The sequence below is a fragment of the Mirounga leonina genome, unplaced genomic scaffold (genome assembly GCF_011800145.1).
Source record: "Mirounga leonina isolate KUSES-001 unplaced genomic scaffold, KU_Mleo_1.0 Mir_170, whole genome shotgun sequence".
NCBI lineage: Eukaryota > Metazoa > Chordata > Mammalia > Carnivora > Phocidae > Mirounga > Mirounga leonina.
The window spans coordinates 11,938,297-11,951,525 of record NW_023270433.1 but is presented as its reverse complement, the minus strand read 5'-3'; the positions used below and the strand labels follow the sequence as shown (position 1 = coordinate 11,951,525).

The following is a 13,229-nucleotide window of genomic DNA, read 5'->3' as shown; positions in this document are numbered from 1 at the left end:
GCAGACACTGGAATGGCGGCATCTGTGGTATATACGATGGTCACCCCCATGCTGAACCCCTTCGTCTACAGCCTGAGGAACAGGGACATGAAAGGGGCTCTGTGGAGGCTCTCAGGCTGGGGAAGATGTTCCCCCCCATGAAGAGTCCTTCCCCAGAGTAGAAGATGAGGCTTTTTGAAATACCTTCCTCATTGGAATTCCCTATTACAATTTTGAAAAGCTCAAGCTAATGCTTAGCATCACAAGCAGGTTTAAGAAATAAAGGTTGCCTGACCTGGCAGGCCTGGAATAAAACTGACTGGCCAAGGACAGCACTGCAGCGTGGAAAGAAGGAGTGGCCAAAAATCCCTACAGGATTTCACAGCAAAAATGGCACCAAAGTTAAACAGGCAAAGAAGACTTTATTCAAGACTCTTGAAATGGGAGGAGTGAGCAGAGCTCAATCTGAGCTCAAGCCTGCTAAGATAAATGCTAAGAGGACTCTTTTATTATTATTATTATTATTATTATTATTTATTTGTTTATTTGAGAGAGAGCATGTGCAAACAAGTGAAGGAAGGGCAGAGGGACAGAGAATCTCAAGCAGACTCCCCACTGAGCGTGGAGCCAAAGCACAGGGCTAGATCTCAGAACCCTGAGATCATGACGTGAGCTAAAACCAAGAGTCAGACACTTAAACAACTGAGCCATTTAGGTGCCCCCGGTAAGAGGATTCTTAAGTGCTGGGGTGGGTGGTGAGTGAAAAAAAAACAGGCCGTCTGTGTTCCTTAATTGTATTTACCCAAAGGAAAAAATAAACTTCTCACCTCTCTATGATAGGAGGTAGTTTTGTAACTTGAAACAAGCATTGTCCATAGGAGTGAGACTTCCACAGTCACACAAAAAAAGGGAGATGGGGGCTTCCTTCCTTGTTCATTGCATTTCATAGGCAATACTCCCATCTGTTGAGTTGGGACGTTCCTGCGTTGTGAAACCGGCAAGAGGCTTTTTAAAAGATTTATATCTCAGGGGCGCCTGGGTGGCTCAGTCATTAAGGGTCTGCCTTCGGCTCAGGTCATGGTCCCAGGGTCCTGGGATCGAGCCCCGCATCGGGCTTCCTGCTCAGCGGAAGCTTCTCCCTCTCCCGCTCCCCCTGCTTGTGTTCCCTCTCTCTCTCTCTCTCTCCCTGTCAAATAAATAAAATCTTTAAAAAAAAAAAAAGATTTACATCTCAAAGAAGCAGAGAAAGAATTTATAATTAAAAGTTTTCTAAAGTGAATATTCTAAGAAAATGAGGTCAAAAGCCTAAAGTCAGGAAGAAGCTTGTCAAAAATTTCATCAACCTGAAGAAAAGGTAAAGGCCATCTTGGTTGTGACTTAATTAGTAGGTATAGGTGTGCAAGCCGATTCAAACCAGAGAGTGGGAATCAACAAAAGAATGACATCAGATAGAATTCAGGTTCTAGGAGGAAGCCCAGTTAGTAGCTCTATGACAAACACGCACCCACTCAACTATAAAAAATGCTCACAAGAGTTGGAAGGGTCAAATGCTCCGAGTTTCAGGGACCATTTCCAAGCCCAGCTTTGCAGCAATTCACTGATAGGGACTAACGTACCCACAGAGAATGCTGAACCAAGAAGACATACTATTTGCTGGAACTACGAGAACAAGAATATTTCTGGAAGAAGCTATGCACATACAGATCACAGGACTGGCCCGAAATCACACAACAGGGATTGGATCTAAGACTCTGCCAGTGAGTGGTTATTAGTTAATGGGACAAGTCCTTGATTCTTCGGGTTTTAATCTTGAGTTTATTTTGTTTGCCTCCAAGCAAAATAATATTTTTTGCAGTAATCATTATAATAAGAAAATAAAACATAAAGAAGTAGGAAAAAGGATGACATCACCCACCATCCCTCCATTTAAAGACAATGTTGGGGCTCAGTCAGTTGAGCGACTGACTCTTGGCTTTGGCTCAGGTCATGATCTCTGGGTCGTAGGATTAGGTCCCGCACTCAGCAGGGAGTCTACTTGAAGATTCTCTCCCTTTGCCCTCCCCCCACCCCGCACTCTCTCTCTCAAATGAATATATAAATCTTTTAAAAAAATAAAGACAATCAATGTTAATATTGTACATCGTTACTTTCTGTCTTTTGCAAAATGCTCTTGCTTCTGCTTTCATGAGGAAATGCTGTACACACAATTATATATTCTTTTTACTTAATCTGTAACAGGAGTTGTCTCCCTTTGACTTCTATATATCTTTCTTTTTGTGTAGTAATATTGAGGGGACACTGTGCAACATGATTGCTCTTTTCCTGAGAAAAACTCTGAGGACGGGAATCTTATTTTGGCAGGAAAGTAAAGCATCATAAAAAATAGACGTGGTGTAAGTGGGAGAGAAATTGAGGAGAAAGCCGGGCGGAGCAGAACAGGATCTGGTCTTCCTCCATGAGAGTCCTGGCAGCCCGAGAAGAAGGGAGCACAGGTAGCTGTGTTTCCCTGGGAGAAAATGTGCTGCTCAAGGGACGATGGTACTTGTGACAGCTGGAGCAGGGGACAGGCAGCAACAAGTGCCCCTTATGAGAATCAAACAGTATCCATAGAGCATCTTCTTGTACATTAAAAATTGTGTATCTTTGTCTACTCTGATGTTCTGATATTCCCAGTTAATTCTTCATCTTTTAGAAGTTCATGATCTTTTTTATGCAGTGAAGTTTTGAATCTGTATATTATGTCAGACAGTTTTCCCTTTGTGGCTCTTCTGCTGGTCACAGAATAGAAAAATCTTCTCTGTGCAGAGTTCATATGAATAGGCAAACTTCTCATTTTCTCGTGGTGCATGATTTTTTACAAATTATTTTAGAAGGAAATCAAATGGTTCAAGTCTTCCTTCTGAACACGTTCCCTTCGCTTCCTGCAAGAGTTTTGTTTTCTCTCCTTTTTTTGTTTTGTTTTTTGTTCCGTGCACTTATTAACACATAGAAATGCTAAGTGTCTCTCAGCTTGGTTCTGTCACATATACCTGGTACATTCCTCTGCCTGGTTTTTCCTCTCCGTGGTGCCTTCTCTTTCTCCAGCCCAACTAAGATCCCTCCTCTACAACATGTATCTGGTCCTGCGGCCACAGGGATCAGGAGGGAGGGATCAGTCCGGTAATTTGCATCTTCTTATTAACGTGTGTTAAAGCTGTCGAGACATTCAAAAGAAGTTTAACTAGGCAGGCAGGAACATTCTGATATTCTCTTTAGTAGATTAACCAATGCTCAGTCCTTCCTGAATAGAATGATAGAGTTTGAAACAAACGGATATCTCAGATACTGTGGCAAAGCTAGGTCGGCGGTGAATATTTTGTTCCTGGTCACCAAAGACAGCAACTATAAAAGCAAGGAAGGAAATGCAGAATCCAACACGGAATATATTCAGAGCCCCGCCTTGAGTAGTCCTCTAATTTCAACTGGGACCACCAGAACACTGCAATGACTCCTTGGATGGTGCCTACACAGCCAACCAAGGCTCGGTGCCAACTTCACAGACAACTCCAAGCATGAGAGACTTTAGCTGAACACAGAGTGTTGCAAGTAGGTCTTTCTTTTTTTTCTTTTTTTTTTTTTAAAGATTTTTATTTACTTATTGAGAGAGATAGTGATAGAGAGAAAGCATGAGAGGGGGAAAGTCAGAGGGAGAAGCAGACTCCCCGCTGAGCAGGGAGCCCGATGCAGGACTTGATCCTGGGACTCCAGGATCGTGACCTGAGCCGAAAGCAGTCGCTTAAACAACTGAGCCACCCAGGCGCCCGCAAGTAGGTCTTTCTAACTCAAAGCTCACCCTTTTGCTATCGTGTGCTGCCTCCCAACTCCCCAAAACTAGATATACAAAAAGGCGGCTCATAATGAGATGGACAAGAGGCTAGACTAGATGTGCCATCAAAAAGATGTATAGATGAAGGGTCAATAAACATAAAAAAGCTCTCAATATGATCAATCATCAGGGAAATGCCCATTAAAGCCACAACTCAATACCAGCAAACACCTACCAGAATGATTACTATTGAAAAGACAGACAAAATGACAAGTAATGGCAGGATATGAAGCAGTAGTATCTTTCAGACATTGCTAGTGAAAGTGTAAATTTGTACAAGAGTAGAATTATTTCACAGTATCTACTAAAGCTGACATATGCCTTATCCTATGAGCCGGACTCATTCAATCAATATATCCAAGAGGAATCCAAAAGGCAGGTATAAAAATGTCCTTAGCAGTGCTATCTGTCATACCAAGAAGCTGGAAACAACTCAAAGATCCATCAACAGTAACATCGACAAATAAATTCCAGGACATTCATAGTGCAATCCTACATGGCAATGAAAATCAATCAACTACAGTTTTGGTTTTTTTAGAGGGGGGAAGGGGCAGAGAGAGAGAGGGAGAGAGTCTTAAGCAGGCTCTACGCCCAACACACAGCCTGACATGTGAGGCTCGATCTCTTAACCCTGAGATCATGACCTAAGCCGAAATCAAGAGTTGGTCACATAACTAACTGAGCCACAGAGGCAGCCCAAAACAACTACTGTTAAATGTAAATATATGGATGCATCTCATATTATTGGGTAAAATGAATCTTAGATTAAAAAGTACGTACTGGAAGTTTCCATATGTGTAAAGTTCAAAAACAGGTAAAACTAATCAATGTAGTTAAAAGTTGGGTTGTTTTTGGAGGAACGAGAGAACTGGTAATTTAAAGGACACCCAGGGCACCTGGGTGGCTCAGTTGGTTAAACGACTGCCTTCGGCTCAGGTCATGATCCTGGAGTCCTGGGATCGAGTCCCGCATCGGGCTCCCTGCTCAGCGGGGGGTCTGCTTCCCCCTCTGCCCTCTTCCCTCTCGTGCTGTCTCTCATTCTCTCTCTCTCAAATAAATAAATAAAACCTTTTAAAAAAAATAAAAAAATAAAAAATAAAGGACACCCAAAGAGGTTTCTGGACTACTCTTCAGGTTCTCTTACATGACCTAAGTACTGGCTCAGTCAGTGTGTGTGTTTTGGAAAAATTAATCAATGCATACATTTAAAATGTTGTATACTTTTCTGTATACATCAATAATCCTTCAGTGAAATATGTACTTGAAAAGTTAAAAATGCATAAAGATTGAAAATAGAAAGTTGAGGGGTGCCTGGCTGGCTCAGCTGATAGAGCATGCAACTCTTGATCTTGGCATGGTGAGTTCAAGCCCTATGAACTCAAGCCCCATGTGTGGCATAGAGTTTACTTTAAATTGAAATAATAATAATAACAATAAAAAGAAAATACAAAGTTGAAAAAACATAGACTATAAAAATATATGTAGCTATATCATTATTGAACAACTAGACTTTAAGACAAAGCATTATTACAGATACAAAGGTTCATGTTATAAGCATGAGATCTTTCATTCGCCAGAAAGATATAACTGTTCTAAATTTTTTTAGTAAAACAATTGCTGTAAATAGGCATTTTAAATTGATAGAACAACAAAGAGAACTAGATAAAACCCACTTAGTAGAAGATTTTAATATACTTCTCCCAGTAACTGATAGAACAAGTAGGCAAAAAGAAACCAGTAGATATATGAAAGATCTGGAAAACACAATTAACAATATTAATCTAATGCACATTATGTAAAACGCTACATCCAATACTTGTGGAGAACACATTCTTTTCAAGCATACAAGGAATATCTTAAAAACTCGACCATATACTGAACCATAAAGCAAATCTCAACAAATTTTCAAGGACTGAAATCGTACAGACCACAAATGCAACTCAACTAAACACCAGTATCGAAAAGATAACTTGAAAACTCCCCATATAATTAGGAATTGAGGAGCACATTTAGAAATAATCCAGTAGCAAAGTATAAAAAGTGGTGGATATTAAAAAATATTTAGTGTGAACAAAAACCACTATGTCGCTTTTGGGAGCACATGGGAAGCAAATGAAATATTTAGGGAAAATTCACAGCACACACACAGATGTTAAGAAGCAGAAAAAGCTGCAAAATATTAGCTAAGCACCCGTTATGAAAAGTTAGAAAAACAACAGCAAAATCAATGCAAGAAGAGTAAAAGAAAGAGCAAAAAATACTGAAATAGAAAGAAAATATAATAAAGAGTTCAAAAAAGCTAAAAGATTATTCTTTGAAAATATCAATAAAACTCATATCCCTCTAATGAAACTGAGAGATTCGGGGGGAAAGATGGTGGAGGAGTAGGGGACCCTATTTCAACTGGTCTCCGGAATTGAGCTGGATATCTACCAGACCACTCTGAGTACCCACAAAACCAGCCTGAGATGTAAGAAGATCTGGATCTCTACAAACAGAACATCTCAGGTGGTTGGTTTTGAGGTACGAAGCGGGGAGCCGTGATTCTGTGGGCAGATATCGGAGGATAAACGGCAGCGGGAGGGTGCTTGGTTGTGGGGACCCTACACTACCGGTGAGCGACAGCCTTCCGCACTGGGGACGGGCACAGACTCGCAGACCGGTAGCGGCGGGGAAAGGACTTTAGGGCAGCCCCTGGGGCGGAAACCCAGAGCAGTGGGGTCGCACCTGCGAACTGGGGGCGGCTGGCAGTTTTAGAAGCACAAAAGACAGAGATGCACCCCGACCTGGAGGCAGGACTGGGGGCGCTGCGGAGGGGCGCACAACCCAGGCCGCTGCAGTTTATAGCAGCACAGACAGAAACGGAGACGGTGTGGCCTGGAGAGCTCACTGAAGAACAGACTGCGATCTCTCTGCTCTGAGGCAGAGGGTTGGAAACGGTCTCTTCTGCTCTGACTCCTGTAAGAGACGCAGAAACCTGCCAGGGAAAGCCGCCAGAGAACAAAAGCCCCCAAAACTGATTCCCAATGAGCCCATCCCCCGCCACAGGGGGCAGGGCAACTCCGCCCAAACAGGGTTGCCAGAGTAACAGCGCGGCAGGCCCCTCCCGCAGAAGACAGGCTGGGAAAACAAGAAGCCAGCAACCCTCAGGTCCCAAGAAAACAGGTGCATCTTGCTTGGGTTCTGGTCAATCATTTGGACTCTATACATTCCCTCAACCACCCATCAACAGAATGACTAGGAGGAGGAGCCCCCAAAATAGAAAAGACTCAGAGATTATGACTTATGCTGCAGATTTACTAATGGATGCAGATATAACCAAGATGTCGGAGATGGAATTCAGGCTAGCAATTGGGAAGACAATGGCTAGAATGGAGAAATCAATTAATGGCAACATAGAGTCTCTAAGGGCAGAAATGAAAGGTGAATTGGCAGAACTTAAAAATGCTATCAATGAGATCCAATGCAATCTAGATAATCTAACAGCTAGGGCAACTGAGGCAGAAGAGCGAATAAGCGACCTGGAAGACAATATAATAGATAAAAAGGGAAAAGAGGAGGCCAGGGAAAAACAACTCAGAATCCATGAAAATAGAATCAGAGAAATAAGTGACACCATGAAGTGTTCCAATGTCAGAATAATGGGAATCCCGGAGGGAGTGGAGAGAGAGAGAGGACTAGAAGTTGTATTTGAGCAAATCGTAGTTGAGAACTTCCCTAATCTGGGGAATGAAACAAACATTCGAGTCCTAGAGGCAGAGAGGACCCCTCCTAAGATCAAGGAAAACACGCCAACACCCCGGCATGTAATAGTAAAACTTGCAAATCTTAGAACCAAGGAAACCATCTTAAGGGCAGTTAGGGGGAAAAGATTCCTTATGTACAGAGGGAGGAACATCAGAATAACATCAGACCTATCCACAGAGACCTGGCAAGCCAGAAAGGCCTGGCAAGACCTATTCAGGGTACTAAATTAGAAGAACATGCAGCCAAGAATACTTTATCCGGCAAGGCTTTCATTTAGAACAGATAGAGAGATGCAGAGCTTCCACGACCGGCAGAAACTGAAAGAATATGTGACCACTAAGCCGGCCCTGCAAGAAATATTAAGGGGGTTCTATAAAAGGAGAAAGACCCCAAGAGTGATCTACAACAGAAATTTACAGGGACAATCTATAAAAACAATGTCTTCACAGGCAACATGATGACAATAAATTCGTATCTTTCAATAATCACTCTCAATGTGAATGGCCTAAATGCTCCCATAAAACGGCACAGGGTTGCAGACTGGATAAAAAGACAGGACCCATCCATATGCTGTCTACAAGAGACTCATTTTGAACCTAAAGATACATCCAGACTGAAAGTGAAGGGATGGAGATCCATCTTCCATGCCAGCGGACCTCAAAAGAAAGCTGGGTAGCAATTCTTATATCAGACAAATTAGATTTTAAACTAAAGTCTGTAGGGCGCCTGGGTGGCTCAGTTGGTTAAGCGACTGCCTTCGGCTCAGGTCATGATCCTGGAGTCCCGGGATCGAGTCCCACATCGGGCTCCCTGCTCAGCAGGGGGTCTGCTTCTCCCTCTGTCCTCTTCCCTCTCGTGCTCTCTGTCTCTCATTCTCTCCCTCTCAAATAAATAAATAAAATCTTAAAAAAAAAAACCAAACTAAAGTCTGTAATAAGAGACACAGAAGGACACTATATCATTCTTAAAGGGTCTATCCAACAAGAAGATCTAACAATTGTAAATATCTATGCCCCCAACATGGGAGCAGCCATCTACATAAGCCAACTGTTAACCAAAATAAAAAGTCATATTGATAACAATACGTTAATTGTAGGAGACCTCAATACTCCACTCTCAGCAATGGACAGATCATCTAAGCAGAAAATCAAGGAAACAAGGAAACAAGAGCTTTGAATGATACATTGGACCAGATGGACCTCATAGATATTTATAGAACATTCCACCCTAAAACAACAGAATACTCATTCTTCTTGAGCACACATGGAACTTTCTCCAGAATAGACCACATACTGGGTCACAAATCAGGTCTCAACCGATACCAAAAGATTGAGATTATTCCCTGCATATTCTCAGACTACAATGCTGTAAAACTGGAACTCAATCACAAGAAAAAATTTGGCAGAAATTCAAACACTTGGAAGCTAAAGACCACTCTGCTCAAGAATGTTTGGGTCAACCAAGAAATCAAAGAAGAACTTAAACAATTCATGGAAATCAATGAGAACGAAGACACCAGTCCAAAACCTATGGGATACTGCAAAGGCGGTCCTAAGGGGGAAATACATAGCCATCCAAGTCATCCAAGCCTCACCCGAATTCACCAACTAACTCTACACCTTAAAAAACTAGAGAAAAAGCAACAAATGATGCCTAAGCCATGCATTAGAAGAGAAATAATTAAAATTAGAGCAGAAATCAATGAATTAGAAACCAGAAACACAATAGATCAGATCAACAAAACTAGAAGTTGGTTCTTTGCAAGAATTAATAAGATCGATAAACCACTGGCCAGACATATCCAAAAGAAAAGAGAAAGGACCTAAATTAATAAAATTATGAATGAGGGGCGCCTGGGTGGCTCAGTCGTTAAGCGTCTGCCTTCGGCTCAGGTCATGATCCCAGGATCCTGGGATCGAGCCCTGCATCGGGCTCCCTGCTCTGCAGGAAGCCTGCTTCTCCCTCTGCCACTCTTCCTGCTTGTGTTCCCTCTCTCACTGTGTCTCTCTCTGTCAAATAAATAAATAAAATCTTTAAAAAAAATAAAATAAAATAAAATTATGAATGAAAGGGGAGAGATCACGACTAGCACCAAGGAAATAGAAACAATTACTAGAAATTATTATCAACAACTATACGCCAATAAACTGAGCAATCTGGATGAAATGGAAACCTATAAGCTGCCAAGACTGAAACAGGAAGAAACTGACAACCTGAATAGGCCAATAACCAGTAACGAGATTGAAGCAGTGATCAAAAACCTCCCAAAAAACAAGAGTCCAGGGCCTGATGGATTCCCTGGGGAATTCTACCAAACATTCAAAGAGAAATAATACCTATTCTACTGAAGCTGTTTCAAAAAATAGAAACAGAAGGAAAGCTTCCAAACTCATTCTATGAGGCCAGCATTACCTTAATCCCCAAACCAGGCAAAGACCCCATCAAAAAGGAGAATTTCAGACCAAATTCCAAAATCCTCAACAAAATCCTAGCTAATAGGATCCAACAATACATTAAAAGGATCATCCACCACGACCAAGTGGGATTTATCCCCGGGATGCAAGGGTGGTTCAACATTCGCAAATCAATCAATGTGATAGAACACATTAATAAGAGGAGGGAGAAGAACCGTATGGTCCTCTCAATTGATGCAGAAAAAGCATTTGACAAAATACAACATCCTTTCCTGATTAAAACTCTTCAGAGTATAGGGATAGAGGGAACATTCCTCAAGTTCATAAAATGCATCTATGAAAAACCCACAGCGAATATCATCCTCAATGGGGAAAAGCTGAGAGCCTTTCCCTTAAGATCAGGAACATGTCAAGGATGCCCACTCTCTCCACTATTGTTCAACATAGTACTAGAAGTCCTAGCAACAGCAATCAGACAACAAAAAGAAATAAAAGGTATTCAAATTGGCAAAGAAGAAGTCAAACTCTCTCTTTTTGCAGATGATATGATACTTTATGTGGAAAACCCAAAAGACTCCACCCCCAAATTACTAGAACTCATACAGCAATTCAGTAACGTGGCAGGATACAAAATCAATGCACAGAAATCAGTTGCTTTCTTATACACTAACAATGCAACTGTAGAAAGAGAAATTAGAGAAATGATTCCATTTACAATAGCACCAAAAACCATAAGATACCTCGGAATAAACCTAACCAAAGAGGTAAAGAGTCTATACTCTAGGAACTACAAAACACTCATGAAAGAAATTGAAGAAGACACAAAAAGATGGAAAAATATTCCATGCTCATGGACCGGAAGAATAAACATTGTTAAAATGTCTATGCTACCCAGAGCAATCTATACCTTCAATGCCATCCCGATCAAAACTCCAATGACATTTTTCAAAGTGCTGGAACAAACAATCCTAAAATTTGTATGGAATCAGAAAAGACCCCGAATTGCCAAGGAAATGTTGAAAAAGAAAAACAAAGCTGGGGGCATCACATTGTCCGATTTCAAGCTATATTACAAAGCAGTGATCACCAAGACAGCATGGTACTGGCACAAAAACAGACATATAGACCAATGGAACAGAACAGAGAACCCAGATATGGACCCTCAACTCTATGGCCAAATAATCTTTGACAAAGCAGGAAAAAACAGGCAATGGAAAAAAGACAGTCTCTTCAATAAATGGTGCTGGGAAAATTGGTCAGCCACAGGCAGAAGAATGAAACTCGATCATTCACTAACACCATACACAAAGATAAACTCAAAGTGGATGAAAGACCTCAATGTAAGACAGGAATCCATCAAAATCCTAGAGGAGAACATAGGCAGTAACCTCTTTGACATCGGCCACAGCAACTTCTTTCAAGATGCATCTCCAGGGGCGCCTGGGTGGCTCAGTTGGTTAAGCGACTGCCTTCAGCTCAGGTCATGATCCCAGAGTCCCGGGATCGAGTCCCACGTCAGGCTCCCTGCTCAGCAGGGAGTCTGCTTCTCCCTCTGACCCTCTTCCCTCTCATGCTCTCTGTCTCTCATTCTCTCTCTCGCAAATAAATAAAATCTTAAAAAAAAAAAAAAAAGATACATCTCCAAAAGCTAGTGAAACAAAAGCAAAAATGAACTTTTGGGACTTCATCAAGATAAAAAGCTTCTGCACAGCAAAGGAAATAGTCAGCAAAACAAAGAGGCAACCCATAGAATGGGAGAAGATATTTGCAAATGACACTACAGATAAAGGGCTGGTATCCAACATCTATAAAGAACTTCTCAAACTCAACACCCAAGAAACAAATAATCAAGTCAAAAAGTGGGCAGAAGATATGAAAAGACACTTTTCTGAAGAAGACATACAAATGGCTAACAGAGACATGAAAAAATGTTCATCATCATTAGCCATCAGGGAAATCCAAATCAAAACCACACTGAGATACCACCTTACACCAGTTAGAATGGCAAAAATGGACAGGGCAAGAAACAACAAATGTTGGAGAGGTTGTGGAGAAAGGGGAACCCTCTTACACTGTTGGTGGGAATGCAAGTTGGTACAGCCACTTTGGAAAACAGTGTGGAGGTGCCTCAAAAATTTAAAAATAGAGCTACCCTATGACCCAGCAATTGCACTCCTGGGTATTTACCCCAAAGACACAGATGTAGTGAAAAGAAGGGCCATATGCACCCAATGTTCATAGCAGCAATGTCCGCAATAGCCAAACCGTGGAAAGAGCCGAGATGCCCTTCAACAGATGAATGGATAAAGAAGATGTGGCCCATATATGCAATGGAATATTACTCAGCCATCAGAAAGGATGAATACCCAACTTTTACATCAACATGGATGGGACTGGAGGAGATTATGCTAAGTGAAATAAGTCAAGCAGAGAAAGTCAATTATCATATGGTTTCACTTATTAGTGGAACATAAGGAATAGCATGGAGGACATTAGGAGAAGGAAAGGAAAAATGGGGGGAGGGGAATTGGAGGGAGAGATGAACCATGAGAGACTATGGACTCTGAGAAACAAACAGGGTTTTAGAGGGGAGGGGGGAGGGGGGACTGGTTAGCCCGGTGATGGGTATTAAGGAGGGCAGGTACTGCATGGAGCACTGGGTGTTATACGAAAACAATGGATCGTGGATCACCACATCAAAAACCAATGATGTATTATATGGTGACTAACATAACATAATAAAATAAAATAAAATAAAAAAGAAACTGAGAAAATATCCCACCAATTACCAATAACAGGAAAAATATAGTCACATCTCTTCAGATATTACAATAAAATAAGAGGATGTTATAAATAACATTATGCTAATACATTTGAAATTTTAGATTAAATAGACAAACGCCTATAAAAATATAACTTACTAAAACCTGAGGTGAAAAGAAATTTAAAATCTGAATAAATCTATAACCATTAAAACCTTTCCTCAAAGAAAATTCCCGGCCCAGATGGCAAAAACAAGAGAGTTGGTGTGCAAAAATGTTTCCAAGAAAGAATTAATTTCTGCCTTACAAAACTCTTCCAGATAGTAAAAAATAAGAGACATTCACAAGACCCCTTTACAAGGTGACCAAACCTTAATAATCAAAAGCTGACAGTCTTCATACAAAAGGACAACTGCAGTCAGGTCTCATTAACACATACAGACTCACATTCCAAACAAAATA

At 41.2% G+C, this 13,229-nt stretch overlaps 1 protein-coding gene and 1 pseudogene across 2 annotated transcripts in view; one reads left to right on the top strand and one right to left on the bottom strand.

Moving 5' to 3' along the window:
- Positions 1-350, top strand: part of LOC118017720 — a 1,499-nt pseudogene extending 1,149 nt beyond the window's left edge.
- LOC118017723 (olfactory receptor 1L8-like) overlaps positions 1-13,229 on the bottom strand; it is a 224,418-nt gene that overhangs the window by 178,313 nt on the left and 32,876 nt on the right. The gene's annotated exons all lie outside the window — the stretch shown is intronic.